At 42.8% G+C, this 16,523-nt stretch overlaps 2 long non-coding RNA genes across 2 annotated transcripts in view; one reads left to right on the top strand and one right to left on the bottom strand.

Annotated features, from left to right (window-relative positions):
• Positions 1-7,095: 7,095 nt before the first annotated feature.
• LOC125753285 (uncharacterized) overlaps positions 7,096-16,523 on the bottom strand; it is a 25,606-nt gene continuing 16,178 nt past the window's right edge. The window contains exons 2-3 of the long non-coding RNA XR_007404728.1: positions 8,972-9,001; positions 7,096-7,808 (exon numbers count right to left, since the gene is read on the bottom strand). This is a non-coding gene — a long non-coding RNA (uncharacterized LOC125753285). The remainder of the gene's footprint in view (positions 7,809-8,971; positions 9,002-16,523) is intronic.
• The window catches only part of LOC112667661 (uncharacterized), a 21,636-nt gene continuing 20,184 nt past the window's right edge, over positions 15,072-16,523 (top strand). The window contains exons 1-2 of the long non-coding RNA XR_003141227.3: positions 15,072-15,165; positions 16,260-16,335. This is a non-coding gene — a long non-coding RNA (uncharacterized LOC112667661). The remainder of the gene's footprint in view (positions 15,166-16,259; positions 16,336-16,523) is intronic.

Below are 16,523 nucleotides of genomic sequence, written 5' to 3'. Positions count from 1 at the left end.
TGAATATCTGGGCACCCTGTGACCCAGTCAAGCTGACACATCAAACTAACCATTACACAGAGATGCCCTTGTGGTCAAACCTTCATCACTTCTCAGCCTCCAACCTCCCTGAGCTTTATATGGATTTGACAGTGTTTATGTAAAGTTTACATATTGTAGCTGCTGTTGTGGCAGGAGAGGGGGCCGGCCCAGCTCCTCAGCCTCCCCTCCTGCCCCCTCCTCCCTGCAGCACTCTCCAAAAAACCTCCTCACTGCAGCACTCTCCAAGAAACCTCAGGGACCCTTGGATTCTGAAGGGCAGAGACTGAGTGGCACTCTACAGAGAAAAGAGCTCAGGATTCGACAATGCCTGACAGGGTTAGATATTTGATGCCCCCAAATCCATTCCTGTAGCCCTGAGGAGTAATGGGGGCCTGTGGTTGGTTTGCTCCTTCCCTTCAACGGAAGGGGGCTGGTTCAAGGGAGTTGACTGATGGACAAAGGAAAAAGAGCCTTGAGGAGCCAACATCACCATGAATGAACTTGGTCCTAGGAACATGGTAAAGAAAAACCTTTAGGCAGAATGAACAAAGAGCATTAGGATTTACTCTCAACCTTGAGCCCTTAAAAGAAAGCTCACATACCAGAGTACCTTGCATCCCTACAGACTATGAGGCTCTTTGAGGGCAGGGACCAGAGGAAGCTCCAAAAACATGTGGTGGGTGGCTAAAACTGAAATCCACCCACATACTATGTGAATTTTTTTTTGCCCTTAGGAATCACCCTCATCTCTGAGCCCACAGCTCTCCATGGGTTCAGGGAGCAACTGGTGCTGATATTTCTATATTTATATTAACCATTTCCAGCCAGTTGTCACGGATATCTAGAAGGTAAGCAAGGTACAAAAGTGAAATTCAACTTTGAAAAATCTTACACAACCATAGGAAAGTTTGCTTGTTTGTCAGAGAGATAGTCGTTAAAACATTAAAGTTTTTCACAGCAGATACTCTGGTTTGCTGTCAGAGGAAGGAATAAATGAAGGGAGCGTGTGCTCGGCCTGGGAATTCAGAAGAGACGGCTGTGTGGTTCTTGCTTTTTTTTTCCTCTTCCAGATCAGCACCTGTCAACTTCACTCGCACAAATTCAGAGCGAGGCACTTTCTCTCCATTTTACAAATTTTATGACACTGCTATCTATTTCCTGTCAAGTTAGCGCAATTCTCACTTTTTACTAGCCTTTGTTATGTAGATCTATAGATAATTTTAATTCTATTGTCCTTGTCTTTATTAAACCGATACCCTCTACTGCATTAAATTGGGTCGTAAAAATTGTATCACGTTATTTTATGTAGCATAAATATAATGTCGTGTGTTCACTGTACTGTCAAGTGTTGGTGGTAATGAATAACTGACTTTCATTGCCCGCTGAGAATGCTGACGTTCCCTCCCACTCCACAGCTCTGGCTGATACTAGACTATTTTCAAGCAACACCATCTCCGCTTTCCCCTAAGAATCACCTGGTGAGACAATCACCTATTCTATTCCAACCTAATTGTATCATCTCTCCACCAAAAAAAAAAGGAAGATAAAGGAAACTAAATCCTCAGCAGTCCCTGTCTTTGTTCATGACTCAGACTCCCTTATAAGATTTTTCTTAGGCAGTAAGAAATTGAATGTTTCAAATTTTGAGAAAATAGGCAGTTTCTTGGTGACCTGGCTGATGGGACCAACTTCTTCAACTTTTGGTGTCCTGTGCTGCCTTCTGACACAAGTGTCTTAATCTACCAGGGGCCACTGACCATTCACTCAGAGTTCTCATGGCCTCAAAGGCCCCAGGGGCCAACTCACCAAGACAGTGCCCCCAGAGGACAAGTTGGGAATGGCAGAGCCAGGAAATAGCTGGAAGATTCCAGAGAGGCAAACCGCCCAGAAAATCTCTAGTGGCCGGCTGGGCTGGAGTCTTTTGGCTGGAGAGAAGCTTCCTAAGGGACAGAAGTATTTTTATTCCTAAGCTGGGGGACAGTGGGAAGAGAGGTGAGCTAGTGGGCTCCACTTTGTGAAGTACAAACAGGTGTTTGATGGTCACCAGGGCTTTCCTGATCTATCTCACTAGAAGCTCATGTACTCTCTACCTGAGACCAGAACTGTAAAGAGTTTGCAGGGCTCTTATTTCTGTCACCCCCTCTCTGTGTCCCTGTAGAGATTTCCAGAGAAACCCTTAAAGCACAAAAGAAATAAGTGCTTGTCTTAAGAGAGAGCAAGGAGGAAGCGGGAAATTGGGTAAACCACAGGCCACTATGCATCTGAAATTGCGGGCAGAAAACCCAGGGAGAGAGTGATGGAAACCCTAGAGGGAAGAAAAGCAGACCAAGTCACTGAGGTTTGTGTCAGGAAAAGAAAAAGGAGAGAACAGGTTGCTGGGCAGGTCTGAGGAAGCACCCTGAACAGAGGAGCAGGGAGGCCCTGACTAGAGCTCCTGCTGGCTCACCCATGGCTGGTGGGCTCCTAATCAGGGAGGGGAGGCCATCCTAGGCCAAAGAGTCCTGGATTCAAATCTCTGCCACTGCTGGCAGTGTAAACACAGACCAGTGTCTTCATCTCCCCGTGCCTTTGTAAAATGTGCACGAGAGTAATTTTCACCTCTTACAGTTATCATGATTCTTTTTCCATTTTTCTCCTGGCCTCAATATCAAAATATCTCAGAAATGTTTAGTCCTCAAATGCATTTGGGAGAAAAACAAAAATAAATATCATTCGAACCCTGTAGATATGGAAAATTGGCTTGTTCCTGTCAGTGACATCCTGCCCAGCTTGGATCCCTGTCAGGGAGGCTCATTGTTCATGGTATTCATTTCCAAGTGAACCCCTTTCATTAAGGACAACAAACCATGCCATCCCATTTGTCTTTAGCCTGGTTGCAGTGACAACTGGATTCTGAAGTTGCAGTGTATTCTGACACAGCCCAATCCAAGTCGGAGGAACTGTTTCAGATGGTGATGATGAAAGAAGGCAGCTCCCAAGCAAAGGATTACTCCTAGGAAGAGCTGTCAGTGCCCTGAAGAAGGGCAGGGATTGAGAAGAATGGGGAAACAAGCAATTGTGCAAACAAAGCAGAGACTCTGAGCTGCACTGGCCCAGAACTATGGGGTCCAAGTGGGTGTGCCTGTGAAGTAAAGGGTGGACATGGAAAGAGATTCCTGACCATTCCTCACCAATGCAATGCCTTAGTTCAGCCTCTCCATCTCCACTTGGATTTTAGCAACAGTCTCCTGTAAAAAAATGAAAGTGAAATGCAGAGCCTCCCAGTTTGAGAAGAAGAGGAGGTAACTTTGGCAAAGATGGGTGGCTAGAAGTGGCTAGCCTGAGAACCCTCACCAAACTCCCTCATCTCCTACTTGGGGCACTCCCCCTGCTTTTCTGCCACTACCACCATACAGACCCTGAAAGTCAGGTGGAGAGGGGAATAACAGCTTCTGCTTTATGGTTCTGACCTGAGTGTGGGCTTAACTCTACATTTAGGTCCCCTTAGCACAGCTGAGAAAGATGAAAATTCCAAAAAAGTTCACTAAATCCAGAGAGAGAGAACCGTAAATAAATAATTTCCAGAATGAAAAAGAAAATAACTTCCAGAATGCACAATTGCATAGAAACAACATGATTTCCAGTGTTTTTGAGGCTCTAGAAGTGAGCTTCTAGTCCCATAAGAACAGAAGTAGCCAGGTTTCTAGAATCCATGTTTCCATGCTCCTGTCTGAGGGACACCATTTCCTCAGGTTATTGATAGCTTGGTATTGACTGGGGTATGTCACAAGGTATAAAAAGAAATGCCAGGAATGTGGACAGACAAATCAAGGGTCAGGGCAATCAAAAGAAGGTCCTAGTATGGACAGTAGACTGTCACATCTCAAATAACTACTCTCCCTGTATTATTTTTATGCCAGACATGAGCAATGCTAGGTTCTCTGAGAATGGGATAGGAAGTTGGTAAAAGTGATAAAAGTGAGATGGGGACAAGAAGTTTTTAATGACAGAAACCAAAAGAATAAGGAGTTTATGCTTAGACAAGTTTTCCTTGGCCAATTTAATCACTTTTTATGATGCCTTCCCTGACCTTTTTTCCTTAGTGATTTCCAGAGATGGCTACCACAAATATCTTCCCACTGTGTTCATGCACCGTGTTCCACTGTTCAGGAAGTGAAATCTATGTCTCTTCCCCTTGAATCTGGTCTGGACTTGTGACCCGTTTTGATAATACAATATAGTGAAAATGACATTCTGGGACTTCCAAACTCAGGCCTGAAGAAAACTATCAGCTTCTATGTCCCCCCTCTTAGAAGCTATCTGCCAAAAGAAGGCTAACTACCCTGCTATGAGGAAGTCAAAACAAGCTAAGTGGAAATGCCACTTGGAAGGTGAGAGATGGCTGGCCAGCAGCCAGCTGTTCCAGTCCTCTAAGATGAATAAAAGACATGAAAGTAAAGGAGCCATCATGGACTTTCTGTACCAGCAGACAACACATAAAGCCAGTTTCCCAGCCAAGCCAAGCTGAGGTTCTAGAATCATGAGAAATCATAAATTGTTGTTTTAAGCCACAGAATTTTGGTATGTCTTGTTACACAGTAATAAAAATCTAAAAAAGCGACTCTACGCCATAGTAGGTCATCATCACCTCTGTGCTATCTAGGTATTTTTGTGCACACTTCTATAATTGTTGGATTTCTAATTGGTTAGTCTTCTTTCAGAGTCTTTAAAGACAAGGACAATGTCTTAAGCACCTCCGATTCCCCAAAATAGTAGGTGCTCAAGAATTAATTTTTCGGTGGATGACTGGCTAGACTGGATGGATGCCTGAGAGGTGATAAATACAGGGGCCCTTTTCCCTCTATGAGCCAAAAAAGAGTAATTTAGCTTAAGAGAAGGGTGCTTTCCACACAACCCTTTCCTCTGACATTTGAAGGAAAATGAGAGAATTTAACACAGAAATACAGAGAATTTAGAACCTGAGGATAAATGAGGGAACTCCTTCATTATCAGTCAGCTCCTATGAGGTAATAGAAAATATATATTGGTCTCTGTCCCCAGTTCTTTTCACAGAGCTCCTGAAATCCTTGGGACTTCCTAGGTGATAAGAGCACTAGGAGCATCTTTTGTCCTAATATTTGTCTTTGACCCATTCCCTGACACAGGACTCCTAAAACCCTTCTAAATTCCTAAGTGATAAGAGCAGTAGGAGCACCTTTTATTCTATTGAGGCAGTTCTGGGCAGGCTCCTGGATGGGGGCTGGTCACCAGAAAGAGCAAGCCATGATTAGAAGCTTGGGATTTTCAGCTCCACCCCTCCCATTCTCTAGAGAGGGGAGAGGGACTAAAATGGAGTTAATGATTGATCATGACTATGTGAAGAAGCCTCCATAAAATTCCAATAGCATGAGGTTCAAGGAGCTTCCAGGCTGGCAAACACATCCTTACCAGGAGGGTGACACACCCCAACTCCACAAGGACAGAAGCTCCTATAACTCGGGGCCCTCCCAGACCTCACCCTATGTATTTCTTCATCTGGCTATTCCTCTGTAGAATTTATCATATCCTTTAATAAACTGGTAAATGTAAGAAAACGTTTGAGTTTTGTGAGTCACTCTAGCAAATTAATTGAACCTGAGAAGAGGGTATGGGAACTTCCTATTTGTAGCCAAGTCAGACAGAAGTTGTGAGTATCCAGGAGATCTATTAGTTGTGATGGGCATCTAAAGTGGAGTGGAAACAGTCTTGTGGGGCTGAGTTCTTAACCTTTGGGATCTGACACTATCTCCAGGCAGATAGTTTTAGAATTGAGTTAAACCGCAGAACACCCTGCTGGTGTCTGAAGAATTACTTGGTATGGGGATAAATCTCCACACGTTTGGTAATCGGAAGTGTCAAAAGTGAAGTATTCTCTGTGAAAGTAAAGGAGACACACAGGGAAGAAATACCTAGTAGGGAAGAACTGGGTTTTTCCCTACACAGAGAAAGGGAAAAACAGAGTTTTCCCTTTACAGCTTCTATCTCACCAGTGATGAAGGGCATGTCATCATTTATTGAGGACAATGATGGGACAGATTTGAGATAGGAACTCAGAGAAAGAACTGGAAAAGATAAGGCAAAAAAAAAGGCATTAGAATGACTATAAAGGAGAAAACATTACTGAGAATGTCAGTCTGAGACACAGGCTGTTGACAGAAGCTTCTTAGAAAGAGGATCACCTTTCTATCCAGAAAGAAATAAAAACATACAAATTTTTTAAATGAAAGACTTTCCCTACTAGAGATGGTTGAGATTTGAATTCTAGGGAAATTCCTAGGTCTCCAGAAAGGCTAAATTGAAATGGTCATGAAGTAAACTCATGATTAAATTTATGAAAATAATTGTACATTTTTTTCAAGTAATAAGACTCCACGTACTCGGCAACTTCCGTAGATGAGGTGGGCATGCACCATCTGTGTAACAAAAATTATTACCAAATGCTTTCACACATCCCAATGTTTAAATGTGTCGTGAGGTCAAAAGGAGGAGATGATAGGGGCTAGAGATTTTTAAAAATAAATCTTTATAAGTTACTTTGAAAATTAAAATCAACATATGAATAGTAATAGCTGCTTATGAGGATTATCACAGATTCTTCAAAAACCAAAACTTAAAAACTTTTTGTTTTTTAAAGGTTTTGTTTATTTATTCAGGACAGCCACAGAGAGAGAGGCAGAGACACAGGCAGAGGGAGAAGCAGGCTCCATGCAGGGAGCTCGATGTGGGACTTGATCCCAGGACCCCGAGATCATGACCTGAGCCAAAGGCAGATACTCAATCCCTTAGCCACACAAGTGCCCCAAATATAGCGGGTCTTAATTTGTAATCACCATGCTCAGGTTAAGAAGCATTATGTTATCTATTTTCTTAAAATTATATTAAATCTGACTCTACCCCAACCTCTGACTGGCCAACCCCTCTTCCCCATTTTCCCCTAGAGTCTTACACAGTCCAGAATATTCAGGAAGAAACAGTATTGGTCATAGCTCATATACCCTTTGTTTATATCCATATAGTCTTTTGAAGGTAGAAAGTTTTATGTATCGTGTGCCTGATTTAAAATATAGTGTATTCGTAGAAAATTTGAGGTTTAGTAAGGCCAACAGATCAAGCGATGATTGTCATTGACTAGATAGTTTATAACTGACAGTTCCCAAAAGGGGAGGTCATGCCATGCCATGCAGGGGCCACACAGAGAAGCACCAGCGTTGGTTAGGAGGCACTAGGGAGGGGGCAAGACCACGTGCAAGAGTATTGCATTTTCTTCAGGAAGGAACAGATAAGGTGTGGTAAGCAGGTTTGGGCTTGGCTAGTTTGCGTTATTTTGGTGGGGTCTAGAGCATAGGGATTGTCCCTGGTTGTCTAGGACCTGACTCTGGGGTGATGAGTGCAGGTGGATAGTGGTTTAGGGGGTGGGAGTCATATAAAGGAGGTAATTGGGGTGTGGGCTCTGGATGGGAATTAGCTAACTGGCGGAGGGGCAGGCCCTCCAGAGTGAGCAGGGCCCCAGATGTCAAAGCATCAGAATACAGAAAACAAAAGACATGGCTAATGTAGTGCCAGGATGACTGCATATCTGGGACTTTTGTGCAGAATGGGAGCCCCAGGGTGGAAGATCCAGTCTCCCTGGGAGCTGCCATTTCCCTTACCTTTTGGAGAGCCTATTACGTCCCAAGAGACTCTCTCTCCTCTCAGTTTTGGGAACTGTTATCTTCTCTTAAATCAGCTACATCAACTGACACCGTCTGCGTTAATTACGATACTTGTGGCTGCAAGTCATAAAGAAAAAAGAAAACCTCAATTCAACTTGGCTTTAATAAATAAAGGGACGTTTTGGCTCACTTACTGGTAGGAAAGCCTTCAGGTGTGGTTACAGGATCTCTAGTGCCACGTGTGTGGTTTGAAAGTAGGACCATGAATTTTTTGATGCTTCTCTTTTCAAAAAGTGAAGACGCCCCATTCCCCTTGCATTCAGTATGTGCTGGACTTGGCAGCTTGCTTCTAAGGAATAGACTTTGCACAAGTCACGGTGTGTGACTTTTGAGACTATGACATAAAAGGCGTTAAAGTTTCCTTACTGTGGAGGAAGTCAGTTATCATGTTGCAAGAACACCTAAGCCTACAGAGAGGGTCCTACCCACAGCAGTCACGAACCTGCCAACTCTGAGAAAGGGCCATCTTCGAACCAGCTTGTCCGGCTTCAGACGAGCCTTCAGATGAGTGCAGCCCCACCCGATGTCTTGATTGCCATCTCATAAAAGACGCTGAGAACCAGAACCACCCAGACAGGCCACCCCCAAACCCCTTGTCCAAAGAGACTGTATGAGAAAATAACTTTGTGATTTTTAAGGCATTTAATTTTAGGATAGTTGGTTACCCAGCGATAGATAATGATGGTGCCTATTGCTGCTATTTTCCCCTGTTATGCCTTTTTCCACATGGCAGCTTACTTCTTACTAAGCTCACCTCCCTCATGAGGGTAAAATGGCTGTATTAGTTCCGGGTCTGACAAACAAACACCTCACTATCCAAAAGGAGAGTCTGTGTGGATATCTTAGAATCCTGAGCAATTGTCTTAAGCTTCTGACAGACTGGGCCACCCCTGGACCAATCCCTGAATTAGGGAAATAACATAGGCTGACCAAGAAAGCCCTGGGTTACCTGAACTATGACAAGTGGAAAGAACTTACCTAAACCTCCTGTCTGCTACACATGCCTCCCTGGGAGGCCCCTTCCAGAAACCCTAAGCTTTTGAAAACAAAAGCAACAACAAAGAGTTGCCTTCATGCAATGGACATTTCTATTGCCAATGTTCCCTGGAGACAAAAGGAAATAAAAACTTGGCTTCCTTTTTTGTCACAGGAGCGGGGATGTGGAGGCGAAAATATGATGACAGCAAAATACAAATTACAATCTCCATAAATTAACTTACCCCATATTTTAGTGGGTCTCTGATGGCTCCCTGTAAGATAACAGAAAATATATATATTGGTCTCTGCACCCAGTTCCTGGCATGAAAGTCCTAAAACTCTTGTAATTGCCTGAGTGACTAGAGTGCGAAGAACATCTTTTGTTCTAAAACTTGGTCTTTGATCCTAGTTCCTGACACAGAGTTCTTAAATCCTTTGGTATTTCCCAGGTGATAGCAGTGTCTTTTCTTATAATGAAACAACTCTGGGTTCCTGGATAGGCTCTGGTCACCAAAAAGACCAAGCCATGATTAAGAGCTTGAAAGCTTTAATCCCATAGCTCACTCTCCAAAGAAAGGAAAGAGGCTGGAAATGGAGGCAATGATGCATCACACCTACATGGTGAAGCCTCCATACAAATCCTAAAAGTATGGAGTTTGGAGAGCTTCCAGGTGGGCAAACACATGGAGGTACAGGGAGAGAAGAATGACTGCAGAGGGCGTGGAAGCTCCTTGCCCCTTTCCATATACCTTGTCCTACTCATCTCTTCCCTCTGGATGTTTGTTTACCTGTATCCTTTATCATATCCTTTTATAATAAAAAATAAACTGTTTTCCTGAGTTCTGTGAACCACTCTAGCATATTAATGGAACCTGAAGAGGAGGTCATGGGAACCTCCAGTTTAGAGCTGATCGATCAGACATAGAGGTGACAACTGGGCTTGCGATTAGCACCTGAACTGCTTGGGGGTGGTCTTATAGGACTGAACATCTGATGCTATGTCCAGGTACACGGTAGCAGAATTGAGTTCAATTGTAGGAAACCCAGCTGGAGTTGCAGAGAATTGCTTGTTGTGAGAGAACCACCCACCTCTAGTGTTCTGAGTATAGCAGCTCTGTGAGAGTAAGGGAGAAACACAGGACTGCCTTTCTGAACACTCCCAAATCTATATCCCTAGCCCAGAAGCCCTTCTCAAACTCCAGAATCATATCCAACTGCCTCCTGATATGTCTATGTTGTCGTCCTAATAGACACCTCAAATTAAACATATCCAAACTGAGATCCCGATTCACCTCCACAAACATGCTCATGATCCACATTCAATCCATTGGAAATCATGCTGGCCCTCCTCCAGAATTCATCTCCAATTGCATGACTTCTCACTACTTTCTATTACCCCTGGGTCATGATCGTCTCTCACCTCTATTACTGCCTCCTAGCCAACTTCCCTTGCTTCCTACACATCTATTTTCAACACAGTAGCTGGGAAACCCTCGTATGCTCAAAACAAATGTTCGAAATATTGTAGTGTTTTCCATTTTGTTCAGAGTAAAACTCTAAACCCTTAAAACAACCTTAACAAGGTGTTATATGATCCCATGACATCCTAGGCCCCCAGTTCTCCCCATTCGGTTTTTGTTTTTTGTTATTTTTAACTCTGTTTTAGATACACTTGCCTTCTTCACCCTCAACCATGCCAGGAAACTTCTTACCTTGGGGCCTTTGCACCAGCTGTTCCTTCTGCCTGTGAGGGTCTTCTCCTGGCCACCCACTCAGGTAATTCCTTTACCTTCTCAGCAATGCCCACCTGCACCCCTCTATTTAACCATGGGACCTATGTATCCCTATTCTGCCCTCCCAAGCCTGCCTTGTCCTATCATACTTTCATTTTTTTTCTAGAACTTATCATCTATATAATTCATTTGTGAATTATACTCATTGACTACCAGCATCCCTTGTACTTCATAGATCCCACAAGAACCAGGGCTCTTTATACATCTTTTTCATGGCTGTATCCCAGTTCTGAGGATTCAGAACCTCAGAGCAGGTGTTTAGTAAATATGTGTCAAGTGAGTGAATGGCTGGCTCACACCAATCCCATGACATGGGGACTCTTTTCATGTACATTTGTGGAGTGGTTCCGGAAGTTGCTGGAGCTCACAAGACAAGAACAACTGGGATTAAAGTCTGGCCCACATTCCTCCCCACCAGAAATCTCTGTAATTAGACCCATCTCCTCCCTTCTGCCATAATTTGGAGCATAATTATGGAGATCTTATTTTTTAATCAGAGCAGATTTCATTAAGTTGAAGAAAATGTAAAAAATATGAAGATAGCCTGAGGCTAGGAATGCTATCAGTGAAATGAGGCTCTTAACTTACATGATTTGACATCTGGGAAATATATTTAGTGATCACTTTTGTCTTCAAATATGTAACAGTGTCCTAAAAAATGTCTTCCTCCCAACTGTTTCCATCTTCACCTAGGCATATTGATCTGTGCGTGTGCGCAGATGCACCCACACAATTACAAAACCGATGAATCTCTGTATATGTATATATTTTTTTGAAATATTTAATGCTTCTGACCTCACTCCACTGAATAATCAATGGACAAAATGTGCTCCTGTTGTATCATCAGAGGCCCAGGAACTTGTGTTATTCTGAGAAGTACACTTGCCCACTAGGGAAAGACATGGTGAGTCTGGAATTTGAGAGCCACCAGGGTCAAGACCCACCTTCCTACTCTTCCACCCCTGCCAGCCACTTATGCCATCCATGGCTGTACAACCCTGGCTTTGCCCTATCCCTTGGCTTCACCACTGGGGATGGTCTGCCTCTGAATGCTTGATGAAACATGGGGCATACACAAATTTATCCAAGGTGAATGGAGTTTACATTCAGGGCTAGCATATACTTTAGAAAACCAACCACTTGATTTCTGGTGTTATAATTCAAATTAGATTAGGTGGCCCAGGGTGAACTCCAACATATTCTAATAACCCTCATAACAGTAGCACTTAACTCACTTTTGAATTAAAGCCTGTTTCCTTGGCTCTATATCCCTATAGGCAATAAAGTCTCGGAGAGTGAAAGCTTATCTGACTCACCAACGTGGCTGTAACCTCTGTGCACCTGACACACAGTAGGCATTCTGTAATTAATTTAATGCTTGTTAGATTGCATAAAGGAATTCATTAATAATGTAATCAGAGAATTACATTAGAAGAACATTTATAAATAATGCATACAAAAAAGGGAATTGATTAGTAAGACTGCACCAGGGTTGAATCAGCTGCTTCCATAGAAGAGACTGAATTCTGGTCACCAGAAAGACATCCTTTGGCATATAATCCTATGGCCACTGATCTTATTAAGCTGATTACTACGAAATCTTGGCAGGAATACTGCTAAAGAAGCTATGGGGATTTCAGTTCAATGAGCCTGAACATTCTATTTATTGAAAAGGACCAAAATGGAATGGGCTGCCTCTGGGGTGGTAAATGCTGTGTCATTCAGAAGTTGAATGCCATTTTCTGAAGGGCCTCTGCAATCACGTAGAGAATTAGACTAAGAACATCTTAAGGTCCCTTTAATCTGTTACTTTATGAGTGGCCTTGAGGGGGTCTATAACTGGGAAGCCAAATGTGAATTATTCTAGAAGTGCTACAGAGAATGCACCTGGAGCAAGCCTAGAACCAAATGCCAAGGGGTACTCTGATGGCTTCCCCAGGGCAGTCACCCATGTACCAGGAAATGGATCTTGATTCTATTGCAAGGAGAGACCTTGGAAATGCTGGGTGGCTAATGAAGAAAAGTGAAATAACTAAAATTTAAAAACATTTTTAGTATTTGGGTGCCAGTAACCCTGACTTCACCCCAGGCTCATATGACTTAGAGGAAATACCTATTATACTTGCCCCTACCCCCAGTGCTGGCTCTTCAGATTGTTGTTCAAAACTCATTATATCCTTTCTTTGACCACCCCCAACACCACCAATAAAGTTTACCTCCTCTTTTCCTTACCCGTATTCTGTAATCACCCATTCTTTGTCCTATGCCATCTGGATATTTAAATGATTAGATCTAGAAAACCATAATTTTAGAAGGTACAGAATTTTCTTCATTCAGGGCTAGAATTTGCTCTTAGGGCAGACAGACTCTACTCTTTGCTTTATTTTTCGTTTAATTGTGTAGAAATCTGGTAGGTATCTACCCAAGAAGTGATTCTAATGCAGATGCTTTAGGCTGTGGATATTAAATATTCTAGCTACTAAAGGAAATTCACTCATTCATTTATTCAACAAATATTTCAGTGCCTGTGTATCCGGCTCAAATTGAGGGCTTGGCAGGACTTTTGAGGCAACTAAGCAATCTTTACAGGGCCTTATTTATGCCAACATGAGAAAACCTTCCCACTTGTGAGACTCCCTCTCACACCCTCCACACCTCCATTCTTGGGGTCTAAACAGAGCTCCACATGCTCAGTGGCCAACTGATCTTCCACAGGCCTCCACATCCCCAGGATGTGGATGGAAGAAGCACCAGACGAGTCTGGAAGAAGCACCAGAGCTAAGAGTCCTCCTTGACAAGACCCTACCCGTCCCTTCCCTCTCAACACTCACAACTTCACCATCCATCTGTATGTCCTTGGTCTTCATTTTGTTAGTCACTGCAGGAAGCTCACATCCCCCAGTTCATTCCTCATCCCCAAGATCTCCAAAATATGTTCTGCATGTTCTGACCCATCTCATAACCCTCTCCAACTTCTAAAATGGTCAACTATCTGGAATTCATGGTCATAATAAGCAAGGTTCCCCAAACAAGCCTTCTCTATAAGCTGCCTTCATCTTTTTTTTTTTTTTTAAGATTTTATTCATTTATTCATGAGAGACAGAGAGAGAGAGACAGGCAGAGGGAGAAGCAGGCTCCATGCAGGGAGCCTGACATGGGACTCTATCCCAGGATCTGGGGATTACGCCCCAGGCTGAAGGCGGCGCTAAACTGCTGAGCCACCCGGGGTTGCCCTTCATCTTCTGACTCTAACTGAAACCTGGCTCTTCCCTGAGGGCACTGCTCCCACTGCAGTGGCTCCAACACCCCTCCTTTCACTGGAGCTGATGGGGAGAAGTCCTTCCAATTCCTCATTGTCGCTTCCCTGCCATTATCTCCTCTTACTAGTGTAAGAGTCATAGCTCTGACTCCCATGTCATCAGACTTCATCACCCACCATCTCTCACTCTTCCCATCATCTGTCCACCCTGTGTGAGTCCCACAGTTTCTTCAATATTTGGGGTCCTCTTCACATGACCCATGTCCATCAATATCTGTCCCTCCAACCCTCTTCCTATCATAATGCTGGATGACTTTAACATATACATATTTGATCCTTCTACTATCCTGATCTCCAGTGTGTTGACCTCCTCTCCTCCAATGGTCTTGTTCTCATGGAAATGAACCCAAGCTGGAACTCACTATAAAAGAAAATTTCCCGCAGACAATTTACTGTTCTAACAGGCTTTTCTTCAGTCATTCGTGAATCAGGCAGCATTGATCCAGCAGATAGAAAGGATCTCCAAAAAGCTGTACAAGGCAAGAGATTTTTATAGACCAAAGTGAGCAGGAACAAGGAAGATAGGGTGGCATTTGCTTTCCTTATCTGGAGCCAAGTAAGACTTGTGCTGAGCAGGCGTCTGCTGATTGGTTGACCTGGGCTTCCCATTTCTGGGAGAACCAGCACAGAAACTTAGTAACGTTTTGGTTTGCGGATATGGGGTTTAACATGATGACTCCATCTTGGGCCTAATCTGGTTACTTTAACAATTATGCAATATTTTTGGAGCCCATGAAAATATTTTAATTTATAATTAGAAGAAAAAGTAAATATATTTAGCCTAGATATTAGTCATCTAAATATATGCTACTACTATATATTTATATAGACAACATATAATCATAATGAAACCTCTTAAAAGCATGGAGCTGAACAAAAATCAAAATAGCTGCACTAGTGCTCCAGCGAAGTTCAATTTTAAACTAATATTTTTACCTCTCTTCTGCAAACCTCCTCTCCTCCCTTCTTAGCTTTTTGCTTCAGGAACCCTGGACCACCCTAAAGACAGGACAAAGGAGGCTGGCAGCAAGTACACAATTCCTGTCAAACCAGCTAGATCCTGTATTTCCCTATAAAACCCCTCAGCCCCTTCCTCCAGGCTGGCTTGCAGTTTTTTGAAGGCTGCAACCCACTGCACCCTCCTTTGGCAAAACAGTAAAGCTATTGTTCTTTTTTTTTTTTTTTTTTTTAAGATTTTATTTATTTATTTATGAGAGACACAGAGATTGAGAGAGAGAGAGGCAAAAACAGAGGCAGAGGGAGAAGCAGGGAGCCTAACGTGGGACTCCATCCCAGGACTCCAAGATCACACCCTGGGCCTAAGGTAGGAGCTAAACCGCTGAGCCACCCAGGGATCCCCAGCTATTGTTCTTTTTATCCCAAACTCTGTCTTTGTGTTATAGTTTGGCTCCAAAGCACGGAGGTCAGTTTTCAACAACAATCATATATAAATATGCAATAATGTAATTATTTATCATTTTGTTGTGTTAATTAGCATATTATATTATTAATTATTATGTAATTTTATATGATTATATATATATTTTTTTTTAATGGAGGAAGAGGCTTACAAAGGCAAAATTGTCTAGAGCCCACAAAAGTCATAACGTGGCCCTGAGCCTTCAGGTTCTAAATACCAATTAGGTATGTGTGATATCGTGACTATATACTAAGAAATATGTACAGACCAACCTTAGAGATATTTCTGGTTGGGTTCCACACCAGTGCTATAAAGCAAATATCACAATAAAGCAAGTCAAATAAATTTTTTGGTTTCCACTGCGTATACAAGTTATGTTTACACTATGCTGTAGTCTATTAAGTGTGTGATAGCATTACGCCTAAAAAATGTGCATAACTTAATTTAAAAATGCCAACCATCATCTGAGCTTTTATCGAGTTGCAATCACTGATCACAGATCACCACAACAAATACATTAGTAATGAAAAAGTTTGAAATTGTATGAGAATTACGCAAATGTGACACAGACATGAAGTGAGCAAATGCTGTCGGAAAAATGGTGCTGATTGACTTGCTTGAAGCAGGGTTGCCTCAAGCCTTTAATTTGTAAAAAAAAAAAAAAAAAGAAAGCAACATCTGTGAATCACAATAAAGCCACGTGCGATAAAATGAGGTATGCCTATGTTTAGCCTTTGTTCTCTTTCTGGCACAATCCTTGGAATTTCCTAAGTAAGGAGAGCTATAGAGGTATCTCTGTTACATCAAAGAGGCTGGTTGCCAAAAGAACCAACCAGATTATTAGAGGGGTGGGACTCCAGGGCGGGGAGGGGACTAGAGGTGGAATCAATGGCCATTGGCCAATGACTTGATCAATCATGTCTAAGTCAGGAAGTCTCCACAAAAACTGTGTTTAGAGAGCTTTCATGTTGGTGAACAAAAATCCATCCATATTCCAGGCGCGAAACGCCATTGGCCAGAAGCTCCTGTGTTTGGGACCTCTCCCTATGGATCTCTTCATCTGGCTGTTCATTTGTATCCTTTGATATACTTTGCGATAAACCAGTAAACTAGTTTTCTGACTTCTGTGGGCCATTCTAGCAAATCAATGGAACCCAAGATGGTGGTTGTGGGACCCTCTGATTTATAGCAAGGTGTTCAGAAACACAAGAAACCACTTGGATCTGAGATTGGCATTTGAAGTGAGAAGGGGGCAGTCTTAT

This window comes from Canis lupus, chromosome 21 (assembly GCF_003254725.2).
Source record: "Canis lupus dingo isolate Sandy chromosome 21, ASM325472v2, whole genome shotgun sequence".
Taxonomy (NCBI): Eukaryota; Metazoa; Chordata; class Mammalia; order Carnivora; family Canidae; genus Canis; species Canis lupus.
Note: the sequence above shows the minus strand (reverse complement) of the source record. Positions and strands in the feature narration are given on the sequence as shown.